Below are 17733 nucleotides of genomic sequence, written 5' to 3' on the forward strand. Positions count from 1 at the left end.
TTGTAGTTACAGTGCATTGGAGCAGCCTTGCTGCACGTGTATAGGAGCCCCAGGAGTTCACAGGAAGCAAGGGCCCCAGTAGGGGGGGTGGAAATTCCACAGGGGTCCCAGCACCACTGATGGTTGAGAGCTGGCAGTAACACAGTCCAAAATAGTACTACAGAATTAAAGAGGCGTGTTGCAACTGTGATGGTTCAGGAATTATGCAAGAAGCAGAGATCTCTAAGAGTGATCTCTTCTGTTGGACCAACTGCTAAGGAATCCTTGCCTCTTGCAGAATTCCTGAACAACCTGGCTATAACATTACTCTAACATTACCATAAACACGAAAGATATCAAAATCCACCACTGACAATGGAAAATACACAACCTAAGATGCAGATGATCCAATAAAAGATATCACCCTAAGAAATCCTAGTCTCCCCTGAATGAGAAGAGCACCTTATTTAAAGAGCTGCTATTTTGGAGCATTTCAACCACTTTCAGAACATTTCAAGGAGCTTGTACTGCTGTTCAAACTATTGAAAGGCATTTTAATCATTACACCCATCATAACCCATCCCACACAAACACGTCCAGCTGCTTCTTGAAAACCTCCAGTGAAAGTTTCCATAACTTCTCTAGGCACCTCATTCCATTGTCCTGCCATTATTATAGTTTGGAAATTTCACCTCAGATGTACTTTAAATCTGTTTTAATGCAGATTATCATGTGTCCTTCCCTCTATAGTCAGGAAAAACAAGACTTCTCCATTTTCTTTATGAAAGCCTTTCAAATGTTTGGAAAAATAAAATAAATCTTGTCCCCACTTAACCTGCATGCAAAAGAGCAAGAACACACAAAGGCACATATGAGCATCATGTTGCTGACTCATGTTGACTTGGTAATCCACCATGAACCCCAGATCCTACTTGCAGTGCAACTGTCAATGCTATTATCCCCTATTCCATATGCATTCATTTAGCTCTTCTACAAGGTGTAACACTTTACATTTGTCTTAGCAGAATTCCATTTTGTTTTCTATCACTCTGTTTCCCAATTTCTTCAGATCCCTTTGAATTTTAATCTTTAATCCTTAAAGCGAGGAGGTGTTCCAAACACTTTGGTGTCATCAGTAAATTTTTAATCAGTATTTCCTTTATTCCCACATCCCAAGTTTTTAACATCACTGGACCCAAACGAGACCCCTATTAGAACCTCACTTGAAACCTCCTACTAATCCAAAAGATTTATTATGAGTAAGTGACAAAACAGAGCAACAGAAAAACAAAATAGAAAAACCACAACTTAAACAGAAACTTTACTAGAGTATCCAAAAAATCCACCTCACATTCTATCTCTGCAGAATTTGTCAGTTTGGGGACAGCAACAATACTATCTTTGAATTCATGTTAAGAATGGACTAGTACCAAAATGAAAATCCCTTAATTTTATGTCCAACTAGAAACAAAATTGCTATCTCAATAAAACTTAATCCTCATGCTCAGCTTTTAGATGCCCAATATCAGAACTCCCAAATTGCCTACAGTAAGCTTAAGGAGTTACCTTCAATTCCAGAGCATTCAAAACAAAATTTACATTTCCTTATATGTTCCATTGGCTCCTCCTGAAAATTTCATGAACATCCCTACCTGGCACTAGACAAGAATATAATCCCTACTGTCTGGGGTGTTGATTGATTTCTATTAGAATGAGGTTCCCCAGTACACCACAAAGCATGCTCAACATGCAGTTTAACACAAGCCATTTTAAAGGTGTGAAGACACCCGGAAAGAAAATAGCTACTATTGTCTGTTCAGCTCTATGTCTGTTCTCCCCATGTGGTGTACCAAACAGTTACAGTTCTAAGTAGATTTACTCAACCTAATTTGAAATTAGTATTCATATTAAGTAGAATTTAAGGAAAGCTTATTCAATTTCCATGACATAAAGCAATGATGAGCGCACACAAACTACATGAGAAAGTGAATCTAGTTCACTTACTACAACCTTGCTTTACTGTTCAGCGATAATGTTAAGTGATGGTATCTTCACGTGACCTGCACATGAGTTAATTTAAATTTATTATCCATGTTTAAAACTGTGTCACCCAAGGCAGAAGGGAGTTTGAATAACCCACTTTAAAGCACGAGGAAGAAATTCACAAGCAATAGGAAATTAACAGGTTTTAGTATGACTGAATATAGTTTTAAAGTTAGCTTGATCTAGAGGTGGAGGTGGCTCAAGCACCTACTTTGAACGCCTTCAAGAGAAATTTGGATGTTTATCTTGCTGGGATCCTACGACCCCTGCTGACTTGCTACCCCTGGGACAGGGGGCTGGACTTGACAATCTGCCGAGGTCCCTTCGAGCCCTAATATCTATGAAAGTCTATGAAATCTGAGATGTGCAGCAGACATCCCTCAAATCAGAAACTAACAAAGAGTTTGTACATCTGTCATGGCAGGTGAGAAACAAGACAAGCTGTATAAAAGACAATGCTTGACAACTGCTGCTTGACACCAACAGACAGACTTCATGTACTTCTCCCTGGAGCTCTAGTTCTAAGACTAAAGGCAGTGTGTGCTCCCTATAGTAAAACACAGTGGAGACATAGGGCATTCTGAAATGCAGGCTTGACTCTGCAATAACAGCTTTCAATAATTTACAATCAGTTTAAATATAGCCTAATTAAAACATAAAAGCATACACCCAATTTTTATTGGGGCACAGCTGAGCAGGGAGAAAGGGAGCCAAATTATGGACCTTGCTTTATACCAGCCCCACTGAAAACAAAACAGTCCAAAAGACCATCCATCATGACCACTCTCCATAGATATTGAGGGAGCTATAAGGTTGGAAAGGGAGAGCTGTCAAAGCTCACACATCCACTGAGGTCTTTCCTCAATGCAGGAAAGGTCTGGTGTCCTTCTCTCTTCACACTACTGCACTAGTGTAACTTTGAACAGAGCATGCCATATAACTCGGCCCAGTATTTTTTCTGTTCAGACACAGAATCTGGTTACAATGAGCTAACTGAAAAGCATGACCGCTTCCTCATGAATATTATGGCAGTGTTAGAGCAATGTTGTAGCTGTGGTGCCAGGAATTATGCAACTGTCAAGGATTACTTTGAGGAATATGTTTTATTGGAACAAATGTATAGTTGGGATCATAGGCTATGGAAGGCCAGGGGGTGGGGGAGGATGCTTAGCCCCCCCAAAACTAATTTCTTGGTGGCTGGGGACAGCAGCAGCACCACAGTGCTGCTTAGTGTGCAGCCAGGCCAGCACCCCATGCATGCACAGCTCCATGTGGCTGAGGGAGAAGAGGCTAACTGCACATGCATCACACTATGCAGAACATGATGGGAATTGTACTTCTCATACTGACGCAAGCACTCAGCCCCCACAAATAATATTTTCTCCCTCCATCTATAGTTAAGACAGGAGTTAGGTCTCCTGAATGTAACAGGGAACCTTTACCCTGTTAAGGAAAAGCAGAACGGTTCCTTTAAGGGAAGAGTTTTTGTGAACCAAGGGCAGCCCGCAAGTCTGGAGTTAATAAACAGTCCTGTGGGCAAGTCAGCTGATAGAGAACCTGACCAAATGTGGCAGGGCTTGAGCAGCTTATAAGCCTGGGGCTTAGCCAAGCTAAGGAGTCTAGCCTGCAAGCCACAGGATGAAGAACTCCTGGCCAGGAAGACTATAGAGGGATGGTGGGCTGACTTCAGAGCTGCTCTAAGGACTCCTACCAGATGCACACACCTGGAATGCCCTCGAATATGTCTGACCAGCACTAGGCAGCACCACTAAGATGTGCCATGCCCACTTTGTGGGTGCTAGCTCCCAAACTGGAGGCACTATAGCTGCACTAGTGTGGTGTCTCATGTATTCTACATAAAACTTGTAACACTTTTCTGGTGTCAAAATCACTAGCTGTCAGTCCCAGTCAGACTCACTGAAAAATATTCTCGGGAAATCCTACATTTCTTTGATTTAACTGTAAATCTTACAGCTTTGATCAGGGAGCGTTAACTTTACAAAGTTAATTAGAGAGTCAATTACAAAGTAATCTTCCTCTTACTGAAGTCACTGAAAAAACTCCCATTGACTTTAATAATGCAGGGCCAGGACCCAATTCATTTTTTCTTTTCTGTTAGTGTTTCCATAATTTGTCATTCTCTTAATACTGAAAGGCTGAGCTAAAATTTTTCTAACAGGGATGTGGCCATCTAGATTATTTAAAAATAACAGTCGTAATATAGTTTGAAAATAATTTAGGTTTGTTAAAAGGTACTGAGGAACTTCTCAGCTTTGCTAACCTGCAGCATCCTCCAATTCACAGACATCTGTGAAGCACAGCACTGGATGACAGGTCTGTCATGATAGCATGTCTATGTGCAAACATTAGACATTATACTGCTTTATTTTTTTATGTCTACAGAACTTGTAGCACTTTCTTTGAGAGGATTAGGAAAAAACTGAACATTTTAAATAAATATGTACCAAAGTGAACCACATGCATAATTTTACCATGGAGAAGACCTATTCTACATCAAGTGCAACACATGCAAAACACACAGGCAACTGGTGGGAGGGGGGTACAGGGAGGCATGTACCCGCTCTCATATTGTCCCTCCAACTTGGCACTGCTCAGGATGGGGCAGTTGTTTTGCCATGTGGGCCAGTGGCATGTTGGGGGGAGGGGGGGAGGGGAGTACTAAGCCACAGCACAGAAGTATAGGAGTGGAGATGAGGCTTTGGGCCTGCCCCCAGGCCTACCCACAAATTGTGCTCTCCCAGACTCAGGAGGTACCAGTCACCCCTGGTAAAACACGTTAGGAAGAAAAACAGTACCATTCTGGAGCCAGGACTATCCCACAACCAGGATCATGCAGTAAATACATATAGTTGGGTACAAGTTTTAACAAGCCTGAAGCAACTTAAAATGGAGATACTCATCTCAGCATCCCCTAAGATCACATTTTAACCATACCCTATCACTTTGATGCGAGCAGTCTGCTTTCTTTATTGAATCACCCCTTAAGTTTGCACCTCAGGCTGCGGACAAACAAAACTTGTGACATGTCTGACTGTGTGTGTGTGTTAAGGCACAGCTATTTTTCCGTCCCACCCCCAGAGCACTGGGATTGGAAGTGACCTCAAGGAAGGATCACAGACACTGGCCAGCTACACAGTCAATATGACAGCAGTCCTTCCCCACCCTTCCCCCTCCCTCTCCTTAGTTTCTGTTTCCCTGCAAGGAAGCCCAACTTTGAAACTCTAAATGTTTCAACTGCCCTCACTGCATTTTGAGGCTGTTTCAAAGCCTTTCATTTCATTTTGGTTTTACTGTTTCAAGCTCGAAATGAGTCAAAACATTGAAATGAAACAGCTGGCAAATGTTTGCTCAGTCCTAATGAGCATTAAAAAAAAGCAGTAATACTTGACTTGCTTACTGAAGATATACCAAATCCTGACAATATCTCAAGATACTATTTCACTTTTCACGCTAAGAAAAAAAAAGTTAAAAGAAAACAAAAACAACAACACCTCCCCCGTTCCTTAACTTCTCCCAAATAACTGAACCATTGCCTCTTCTGTGACTTCTGCAGCTCACCTCCATCCCCCACTATTGCCTCTTCAAAATGTGGCTTCTAATAACTGCCTCATGCCCTCCTGCTAAGATCATGAGTCTTTGGTAGCACTGACATTTCAATGCTTTAGCTCCTTACACGTCTCATTTTCCTCCCTTCCAAGGCTCTTAAAAAAAAATCTGGCACTAATTATACCTCTTGCTTTTCTTCTGTCCACTAAGCAAAATCATTCTTTTCAGTGAAAGCCCATTCTGTCCTTCTAACTCCTAGTTTTCCACTGTCATCTAAAATTTACTTAACATGTCTAAATAAACAATACCTGCCACTAATGCAGCATACCATCATAACCCAAATGGTCGACATTTTCAAAATATCATCTTTAAAAAAGCAGTTCCTGTGTAAATTTAAAATATAGCAATGCCCTACAGAATCAGACCTGTGATCCATCTGGTACAGCAGATAATCTCTAACAGTGGCCAAACTAGATGCTGTAAACAAAGGTGCAATAAACATTAACATAGAAAGAGGATAATTCCTTCCCCCACCCAGGGTATCATCTTCACCCCTAAAAATTACTGACTAGTTTATCCATGAAAACACAAGGATTTATCCTTCACCACTGATTTTCACATTGCTATTTGGCTGTATTTAACCTCTGAGCAATATCAAGAACATGAAAGAACTACACAGCTCCTTGTGGTCACTATCTGTACATCAACACAACACTGAATATTCTTGTTATCCATATATGTTTTCAATCCCTCTTTGCTTCTAACTAAATACTGTCCTCAAGAATATCCTGAGACATCAAGTACCACAGGCTAAGAACTTTCTTTTAGCAGTTTTGAATTTGTCTGCTTTGAGTATGCCCTTATTCTCCTATTATCAGACAGGGAGAACTAAACTTCCTCGTTTACTTTCTCTATAATGCCACATATTTTTGTTGATATATTTTTTATTATGTATGAAAGTGACATCTTCCCTCCTTTTCCTCTCCCAACACCTCCCTGATCTTTCTCATTGTCATTTTGAAATAGTCTTCATTCACTGTTTGCATTTTTGTTTGAAAAGCACTAACACACTTTTGATAGCACACATTTAATGAAAATACTAATTTAAAACTAGCGAAGAAATAGCTTGGATTGCATCCAAGCATGTATTTCACTATGGAGTCGGGTAGTGAGGTGAAAATATATGGTTATCTCCCTCTTGACACAGTTAAGAGCTCACCTGAGTAAGATCTATATAATCACCTTCAAAGAAGGTTTATCCAACTGTGCAATATAGTGCCTAGCCCTTTCGTTATTTGTTTCCTGGTATTGATGATATTATTAAACCTGTATAAAGTGATATATCTATCCCCTGCCCGACAATTCACCAAGTTTAGACCAGGATGGAAAATTAGATTATCTAATGGTCTGACCTCTCATTAGGACATGCCTTAAGGCACATCTACAATGCAGTGAGATGCTAGAGCATGCCCTACCCTCTGGCTTCTGTTAACACACTCTAGCCCCAGAAATATTGGTTAAATACCCCTAATGGCTGCTGAAGACCTCCATCTTGCATATACAAGAGACAGCTGATGGGAATGATCTGGAAGCAGCCTCATTTTCAAGCTTGGAGCATGTGAACGTGAGCGTGTTAAAATCATAGAAAATTAGGCTGGAAGGGACCCCAGGAGGTCTAGTCCAACCCTCTGCTCAAAATAAGACCACCCCTACCTATATAATCCCTACCAAGTCTTTGTCTGCCCAGGTCTTCCAAACCTCTAAAGATAAAGATTCCATAACTTCTCTAGGTAGCCCATTCCAGTGCTTTACTACCCTCCTAGTGAGAAAGTTTTTCCTAATATTTAAACTAAGCTTCCCTTGCTGAAACCTGAGACCACTGCTTCTTGTCCCATCATCTGCCACTATTGAGAACTGTCCAGCTCCATCCTCTTTCAGGTAGTGGAAGACAGTAATTAAATCCCCCCCAGTGTTCTCTTCTCCAGACCAAATAATCCCGGTTTCCTCATCTCTCCTCAGAAGTTGTGTGATCCAGCCTCCTAACAATTTTTGCTGCCCTCCACAGGACTCTTTCCAATTTGTCCACATGCTTTCTGTAGTAGAGGGGCCCGAAACTAGATACAGTTGGTGAAATGTGCTCAGGAACATCCCCACCAGATCATAATGCTGCCCCAGTATAAACAAATCCTTAATTTCATCCAGTTACCCAACATTATGGTTAGCTAAAGTTCAAAAGAAATCAGAAGACAGCAAGATGTAGGAGACTCCTGACTGCTCTTGAGGATAATTAAAATGGTAGTTAACCATTCTTTATATTAAAAATCTGAATTTGTCTGGCTTCAGCTCCTACCTGTTGGCTCTTGTTATATATTGCTCCAGGTTGGAGATTAATTTGTAGCTTAAGTTTGCATTAATTTGCAGTTGACAAGCCACATCCTCAGCTGCAGTAAGCTAGTTCAGCTCCACTGGCTTTCAGACCCACTGATATCAATTTTCCCCCTCCCTCTGCCCTACTTACTCTAGTCTATTTAAGTACAAGAGAGTCTAGCTTAGGTTCTGCTTACAAGCTGAACAGTGTGAGGAAGTGTAAACTGACTTGGAGTACAAGTTACTTAAATCATGTAGCTGCTCAAAGGCAAACTCCAATCCTTTTCAGTCTGTTTCCCAAAGTACAGATTGCCTTGCCTCTCATAATTAAGGATATTTTACCCACTGCTTTGAAAAATATTTCATAACACGTCTTTGTTGATGTCTTTGATTGCTGTGGAAACACAATAAAAAAATATTACTTCTAGGAAAGCAAAGCCCTGAGGAAGAAACTGTAATGACATTTTGCAACTTATCAAAGATTCAGATTAACATGTGCGTCATCACAGTATATTGTAAATGTTTACTGTATGGATTTGCAATAGCCCCAAGATCTTTTAAGAGTTCTCTGAAGAATGCAACAGTGAAGAATTCAAGAATCCAGTACTTGCAACTCCAAGTGCTGAAAAAATTATGAAAAAGACTCCAAAATCATAAAACTGGCTATAAAAAAAAAGAAGGTTTTTTTAGATTTATTTAATTCAGCTTTTGATGTTGGATCATTTAAGTGCCACATTTCCAACTATTTGACCACAACCATTATGGCAAGAAATGTACTTTAAAATGAAAGTAAAATGAAAATGAAAGCTGATTCACTGACAGCCATCCAACTTCAACTGTTGGTACTTTAAAGGAAGAAAAACAAAAAATCACAATATTTATGAAGTTACCAAGGATTTGATAACAACAAGCATCAGCTTTTAAATTATCCCCATTATGGCATTCCTGGATTTTTAAAAATACACAACTTTATTTCATACATTATTCTTGCAAGAAAGTTGCAACTCCTTTCCCTGAAGGTTGTTAAGAAACAGTATCAGCTTACGCCAAATCCCTGGGTTTCTGATGATCCATTTACTTGCTTTCACCAATGCCATTATGACACACAAACATTATTTGGGTCATTTTTTCCCTTGTTCTCTTGGAGAGACTGGTGTTGTCTATTTACAGAATGTTCAAGTAAAAGCCAAAGATTATAATAACCCAAGGCAATACTTGTTAGCCACAGCGGGTAGCAGATATCCTCAGAAATATTGTTCTAGTTCTATAACCTTTTGAAATCTGCAAAATCTGTAGAGGAAAATTAAAAAAAAAAAAACTTACTGAAAATAAAATGATGGCTCCCCAGAGGGAGCCAGTTCTTCGGCATCCAGATCTCTTAACACCATACTAAAACAGGCAAAGTGTCTACCACATCCTCAACAGGAACTTTGGTAATCACAATACAAATTTCAACTTAAAATTCCTCCCTGAATTTAGTTGTTAACAAGGTTTCCCCTTGAGAGATTCCAGCCTCTCAAGACCTGGTTACAATGACTGGACTTACCTGTTAGCTTAATTAGATAGCAACTAGGGGTGTGCAAGATTTGGCCAGATTTGGGGGACGGTAATTTGTTTCGTTGATTCAGATCACTGTCCTGATTTGATCTGGCTGAATCTGAAAATTTAATGCTGATTTGGAGAATCAGCGATTTGGCCATAGACAGCTTTAAATGTTTTTTCTACATACCTTAAGGTACCAGGTGCGGCTCGTGAATGCTGAGATGGTGGGGCAGATAGAGTATCCCATAGAAGCACAGGGGCCCCCCCTGGTGCTTGGCGGTAGACCCCCCCCCCCCCCGTGTCCCCTGGCTTTGCAATTGGCCACAGGAGGACCCTGGGTGCCACCCCCAGGCCCAGGAGGCACCAGTTGCCAAGCTGGCAGGCAAGGGGGGGTGGGGCCTGCGCGCTCTGTGCAAACCCAGAAGTGCTTCTGGGTCCATTGCCTACCATGCTGTGGACCCCCCCTGTGCTTCTGTGGGACACTTCATCTGCCCCACCGTCTCAGCATTCATTAGCCACCTGGTACTTTGAGGTATGCAGAAAAAACATTTAAAGCTGTGTCTATGTCCAAATCATTGAATCTCTCTGAATCGATTTGGAGGTTTCCGATTCGATTTAGAGAGATTAAAGGGTCCTGATTAGATTCGGATACGGAGATTCAGCTGCTGAAATAGGCCAAATCTCCACTGAATCAAATCAGTGACTGAAGCTTCACACAGCCCTAATAGCAACTACTCCTTTCTGCAACAGTCTAGCACCTGAGCCAAGGGTGACTGAACAAGAAGTCCTGCAATCCTATGCAGAAGCCTTTGAAAGGCAGCTGTCTCTTACAAAGAGGTCTCATTGTCAATCAGGGCTGCAGGAGTCCATCAGTGGGTAGTTACAGTGAGCCCTTGATGCTTAAGTAGCAGCAGAGGCAGTTGTCTCCTACTCGGTGAAGAGCTTGTGGCTCTGACCCTCATCTTCTTTCACAAGATAAGGTCCCTTCCTTTCCACAAGAATACAAAGAAAACTCTGAGGGGAATCCTTCAGAGCTCTCTGGCCACTTTGGTATTACTGCCATACAAAAAATACATTCTTCTTGCTGTTAATTCTGTATGTTCCACGCAGCACCTTCAAACCCAGAAACTATTTTCTCTGAATGCTTGCTCCTTTGGGTACTTCCCTGACACCTCCATAGTTGTCCTTTAAAAAAAAAGAACAAAAAAACAACACTCATATCTAGACTCAGGGGTAAATTCAGGGGTCACTTGTGAGGTCTTTTTCATAGTGTATCCTTTACAAACTCTCCCAATATCAGTTCTGAATTTGGCCTCCCAGATAATCAAATAAGGTCTGTTTCTTGAAGAGTGAGGTAGAAAGAATGCATTTGGGGGCTGAAAATGAGGAGAAATGGTTTCAGTGGGACCAGAAACAAGCATAAGAGTAGAAAAACAAAATCTGATAAGGATTTACAAAGGAAAGGAGTGGCAGATTTTGGATGCGTGAGTCTTTGATCTGTAGTCAATATAAGTCATTGTAAGAGAAAACAATGCTCTGCTGGTGATACTGCCTCAACTCTTCCCTGTTTTGTACATACACGCTGTATTTGCACTCTGAATACAAGTGCCCTGGATCTATCAGCACTAGATTTATAAACTAGATATCCTTTCTTCTAAACACTGATTAGTTTGCCACTGTGCATTAAATTAAATAGTTCAAAATTTGTGTTGACAAAGCAGTATTAGGGCCTTGTTACACAGTAATTTTGGAGAGCCCCTATTGCTTTTAATCCCTGGAATGACTCCACATTAACATCTGAAACTAGTTTTAAGCAGTCAAAATTGCACCAGTCCAAGGCAGTATCATCTCTGATCCCTGTTACCCAACTCTAGGTTGTACCTTAGTGTAAACACCCCACTTACTGCCCCTCCTCCATGGCCTGGATTGAGCCCACTGCACCCCTGCCCACACAAAAACCGTGCTCACAGCTCCCCTGTCCCCACTTTACACATACTTACTTGTGGCTGCCTGCACAAATAGAGAAGGGTTAATCCAGCTGCCGAGCCACCGCTGCCATTGTGCTTTGAGCCTGGCTCAGGCTGCAGAAGAACAGCAGCCCAGCAGCAACCACAGTGGGGTCCAGGCAGGCAGGGCAGACAGCATGGGTAACCACAAGTGGGGATGGAGATTCCCAGGAGGCACAGGGATCCAGGGGGGCCTGGAATGGCAGGGGGGCTTACCTTTTAGTCCTCCAGTCCTTCGCTGGCTTGAATGCGAGACTGCTCTAAACTCAGACACACTAACGCTGATCAATATTTGTGTGGGTCACAGTGTAATATGTAACAAGGTCTTTATATTAACCATTCATCATGCGCTGCTTGCAAATTGAAGAGTACTGAATTAAAAATGTTATTATGAGTATTTTAAGTGGGCCTGAGGCTATCGAAATTCAGATCTAGGAGCTTTTTGTCTCCCACTTTTCTGCTACAGCATTTCTATGACACATATTACTGGCATGAGTGACTATTTGTTAAGACTCCCACCAGCACAGATCTGAATACTCAGCATCCATGCAGCTGTCTTCCAACTTATTTCACCACTAGAATTTTGTAAAGGGAATTATTCTACTATTCAAGAAAAGTGATAAGAGTGTCAAGTCACGAACTACACAAAAAATTCACACGAAGGATATGACAAGCAGTTTTCTTTACTGTAGGCCTTTTTCCCCCGCAAACATTTCACATGGAAAAAAAATTCAAAAGAACACAAGTGAAGGAGCAGCAATCATAATTCACCTTACTGAGATGTGAAAGCTTAAAATAGGATGGATAGTGTTCTGGCTGTGCCCACTGCTCTTAAATGGAGATAGAACCCCCTTTCTTTCATCTGCTATCACAATACAAAATATGCTCAAATGCATTGGTAACCCACTTGCCCATCATATGCTTCACCAGTCATGAAATACCCTTTACATTTATTGTCTCCTGTTTTTTTCCTACTGTAGGCCCAGAATGGTTAACCTGCAAATCCCTTTGTTCATGTGGGAAAAAGGAAGAATAGAGAAGAACAGTAGTCTAGAAAGCTAGGACAGAAGATCCAAGGCCTCCTTAATATAATTGATGTGTGTTTGCCATAGTACACGGAAGAGGAACAATCTTTTACCAGCAAGATTTTCCTGAGGACGTTTACCATAATGTGCATACAAATTACATTCTCTCAAACAGCAACTACCATTTAGGAGTAATACAGCCTGAGAACACCAACATGTTCCTACCAACTGGTGTCTACGATATACCTTCTGCATTTAAACCACTGGATCCATCACGTAAGGAAGAGAATGCTCTCTCTGGCTCTTTGCTGCCAAAATAAATTCCCACTATGTGACAGCATGAATCTTTCTAAATCTGACTGTATTACCTGAGGGACAGTAAACATGGAAACGGTTACATATATGAGCCCTATGAAGAAGCTGAGATTAAAATTATTGGATCCTCTTCTTGGCTTTTACACAAAATACCATTGCTAAATCTTAGATACAGTTAGACAAGAAGCAGAGTATTGATGAAACAGCCCATCTGTTTGCCAATACTTAAAATAATCATTGTAAACTAGTATGTTTCTCGTCTCTTTAAAACAAGACATAGCACATACTCCAGTTGGTTCCTACAGATACTATTTGATCTTATGTACAGGCATTCCCGTAGCATTCATCACCATAATATTTGCAGATGGGCAACACTATTAAAGCCCCATTCCCAGTGGCCTGCCTAATGTGGTGACAATGATTAAGAAAACCTAGACTTCAGATTTAAAATACCTTACGGTTATCCCTGGTGTAGGTTCAGCAGAAGAAATCATAAATTTGTAATTATAATATTTCTGGAAGATATTAATATTAATAAACAAAAGGTCTTTTATAACCAAGTTTCTCTTAGCAACAGACAGCACAGAATTTACTAGTTTCTTAGGCATTGCCAAGTTAAAAGAAAAACAAAAAGCATAAAGATTTTGAAACTTGCTTTAATTTCAGTGAGGAAGAAAACTTAAAGTACTCCCCCCCCCACCTCAAAAAATGTGAAAAGTGAGTGATCGGAACTGGGCTGGGGGGTGGGGAGGGCGAGAGGCTAGTGCAGTTAGCCAAAGTATAGAAAATGCAGGCTGAAGTCCCTGCTCTGCTGATTTGGGGCATGGACTCTAACCTATGTTTCTCATCCAAGGCAAGCATGTTAACCGCTGGCTAAATCTGTAACCCAGTTTCATCTATTGGAGCTGTACCCCTTTGTAAAAATCATTAAATAGTGTGCGTGTGTGGTGGGGGCGGGGGCAGAAATTAATTCCATATCCCAGTTGCAAGTACCCATGTCTCTTTCCCTCCCCTCCACTCCGTCACATCCAGCTCCACAGAAATTCCATGCTGGACAAAAAAAGTATTTTGATTGCAGTAAAGTACCATTTTATTTGTTTGTTTGTTTATTTAACCAGCTCTACACTTGATATGTACCCTTGTACTTTTATCCGCCCCCCCCCAAAACCAGCTGATTACTTCAGTCAGTGACAAGGATGTGAGCATTCCTGGAAGCCCAGGACCTACTCTTGGTCAAAACTGCAGGTGGGAGTCACCATCACTTCACTTTATCTGTGTGTGTGTTCATTTACAAAAGGACATTTTAAAAGTTCCTTTGCCCTTCACTGGGACCACATGACCATTTACTCAAACCCTACTAGTGAAGTCATGAAGGCCACCAGCACCCATCCCAAACGTAACATGAACATATGCTTTATACAGCCTGTGTCTCTGAAGTAGCTGCCCACACATGAATTGTTCATCTAGAAAACCTCTCTTATTACACTAACAGCTGTGAGTAGTACATGGAATTGGGATGGAGGGATTTTTATTGTTGACTCCAAATGTTAGCTTTCCTGAGAATAGCAGTGCCTCCAGTACTGCACTGTGGATGTATACATTGAACTAGACAGTGAATGAATGACGGTTATTGAGAAGAGGGAAGGGAATTGGCACATAAATTAAATTAGCTTCCAAGAACTCTATTGCCAGTAAACAGACCAAATACTGAACATGTCACTTTGAGGTTATCATTTGATGATGTTTATTGTATTGCATGGTTTCCCTTATCAGTAAGTGCGCTGTCACAGGAATAGCTTAAAAATAGCTCCCTAATTTTAAATGGTGGTAGTATGCATTCTCTCAGCAAACCTGTGCACATAGGAATATTCCCCTCCCTACGAAGAAGTCAGGTAGCTCCTGGTAAATTCTGTCAGAACCACATACAAACAGAATTTGGCCAACATTTACACTTTGCTGAGCTTTGAACCAGTTTATAATATTTATCATAGCCAACATCTTACTTCTTTTGGACATGCATGTATTATTTAAGTATTTAAATTGCAATAATGCCCATGAGGTCTTTGCTGAATTAAGAGGGTGCTTAATTTTGGGAAAAAAATAAATGGCTTTGCTGTTACTTCTTGATTTGTCCTTTTCTTTTGTCTGGATTTTTTAAAAAAAAGCTTTAGAAAACGTCTCAAATTCCTGTCCTTTTCAAAATGTTAATGAGACAGAGTAAAAATTCACCACCACAATCCCTGTAGAAAAATTAATCAAAGTTGTTGATAAACAACAAAGTAATCTTCTGAAGTGATTTCACAAATTAAAATTGTTACCTATATCAAGACTACCAGTTGTTGATAATGTACATTTATCTATAATCTTACCCTAGTTTTATTACTCTATTTACTCAATTCCAAGATGAGAGTTTTTAAACCCATTCAAACAAGGGAAAAACAAAGCCTTATGTTGTGCTAAATTTTAACTGTGGTTGAGAGAAGACTGACCGACCAGTGAGACCATTCTAGTCCCAACCTGAACACTTTATTAGGATACGCAATTGCGAAGACTTATTTGGATCAATTTGGACAATGGTCATGTAAGCTTTGGTTTCAGGGAAGAAACAGATCCCCTGGTCAGGCTTCTCTGTTCCCTTGGGTACCCGAGTTGGTTTACTGAACTCTGGAGAAGTCCAAATTTACGAGAAGTCCCAAAAGCATAAGTTCAAACTTCCCTCCAGTTTATGCCCCATATTTATAGATGGCTAGTTGTAATAGTCTAATCAATGATCTTCAATTGGTTTTATTTACTTTTTTTGTCTCGTGGAAAATTTTGAAACTTGGATTAAACCAAATTTCTTGTGAGCCTGAAAAATGTCAATCAGTGGGGATTTATATCCTTGAGAAAGCAAAAGGAGACTTGCATCCTTTCCATCCCCACTGTGGAATGCTGTTTCACACTGGTTTGTTACTTCTCTACCTTAGTCTATGGTCTGCTAAGGCTGCTTTGTGTTTTTTTGTTTGTTTGAATAGCCTACCTAAGCATTCTAAAGAAGTACATCTATTATAGCAAAATAACATTCAATACATTTAGTTACATCAGTCACTACTTCTAATTATTTCAAGAGGAAGCTACAATATATAGTATTTAGATTATTTGCTGTACAGTTCTTCCTTAGTGTTTCCTTTTAGGCCTTGTGCTGTTTGATCGTGTCTAATTAAACACATGAATGGCTTTCTTTGCTTTGCTGACCAAGCTAGTTGTTACATCTGTGAAGGTTCACACTACAGTCACACAGACACAGGCTTTTGAGGCCTTCTACTTAGCCACACTTCTGACTTCCGTAGCTTTGGCTTGGGTATCTGGTCAAGTCTTTCAACAACGTACCCATGGCTTATGCTGCACAGGCCTATCTACATGTGTCTGAGAATCAAATATCAAATAAAAATGAAGTATCTGCAGTTAGAAGTGGCAGCAGGAATCCACTTGGCAAGGCATTGGACGTTAAGAGACTAAACACAACAGAGGTGTAAGGTGGTGTGGGATCCACTGTGGTGAAGGACCCTGTAGGAGGTACCCAGGACCCTGAGTACAGGAACTGGCACAGAGGCACCCAGAAGTGTGGCATGCAGCAGCAAGGAGGGCAAGTGGCTGGGAGATTCAGGCAGCAAAGGGAGCAAGGTATTGGGATAGGCTGCCTACCCCTACTACTGGTGTTTTCCCCACCAGTGTGGTAGAGGGGACAAATTTAAGGCAACCCACCCAATAATAAAATTCTATACATGAAAAATTATAGTAAGTTTTCCATTCACAGAACCTTATTATTGGTGGGGGGGAGGTCCTTGGATCCAGGTAAGTACTAAAATAAGGGATTTTCTTTGTAAAATATGAAGAAAAGGAATTGAAAGTCCTGGAAATGAAATTTCTCTGTTTATTTACATGAAAATTACATTTATTTGATTGGTCATGTTTCATATGAAAAATCATTCTACCACTAAGGCAGCATGTCAATATACTTGACAAATAGCCTCCAGATGCCCTTGCATTCAGTCCTTGCTTTAACATAAGTAATATGTATGATTAACGCATCTTTGGTTTTGCTTGGAGAATAAAATGACCACATGAATTATTTATTAGGGCCCAAATTCTGACCCATCCTTTATGCCCACAAAACAGGAGTGAATGCTAAAGCAAGCTTTAGGAAACTAAACAGAAATAATAAAACACACTGGAAACATGTAGGAGTTAATAGTCTAGTCTGTGGCAAAAGTAGAAAATCACACTACTGGCACAAGTTAATAGTATATTGTGAATTTTTAATCAGTTTCTTTAATGTTTTATTACTATGGCTAACCAAAAAAACCTCTGTTTCTGCTAACTTCCACCAACTCTCACCTTTCCTCTTGCTAACAGAATGTGTAAATGGACTCTTTAGTTAGCAACAATATGACTGCTTGACTTGAAAGAGTGTTTTGGAGGTGGTAAGACCAATATTTGTTTTCAGGCTCCACTGTGTGCCAGTTTTTCTAACCTCAAATATATGACTTTCTATATCTAGAGCACAATGTCACATCATTACTAAAAGAAGAAACATCTTACAGATATTCTAATGTTCTTCCTTTATGTTCATTATACATTAAAATGTCTATCACTTATTTCCCTTTAGGAAAAAAATCTTGTAATATTTTAAGTAGATTTAATTTTCTATGTTCCTTCAATACCAATTAAGCATTAATACACTAAATCCTGGTAGCATATAAATGTAATTCAGAACCTAAAAACAATGGAGTTCTATCTAAAACTCAGTATGAGACTATTCTAGTTTTAAAACATCAGGATTTCTTAGAAATGAACTCTAGAAAACTGCGAGACAACCTCCCACAGGAAATGGTGGAGTCTTAAATTGC

At 40.3% G+C, this 17733-nt stretch overlaps 1 protein-coding gene across 2 annotated transcripts in view; it reads right to left on the reverse strand.

Moving 5' to 3' along the window:
- Nucleotides 1–17733, reverse strand: part of CERS6 (ceramide synthase 6) — a 219689-nt gene that overhangs the window by 118309 nt on the left and 83647 nt on the right. The gene's annotated exons all lie outside the window — the stretch shown is intronic.

This window comes from Crocodylus porosus, unplaced genomic scaffold (genome assembly GCF_001723895.1).
Source record: "Crocodylus porosus isolate Cpor-Errol unplaced genomic scaffold, CroPor_comp1, whole genome shotgun sequence".
Classification (NCBI taxonomy): Eukaryota; Metazoa; Chordata; order Crocodylia; family Crocodylidae; genus Crocodylus; species Crocodylus porosus.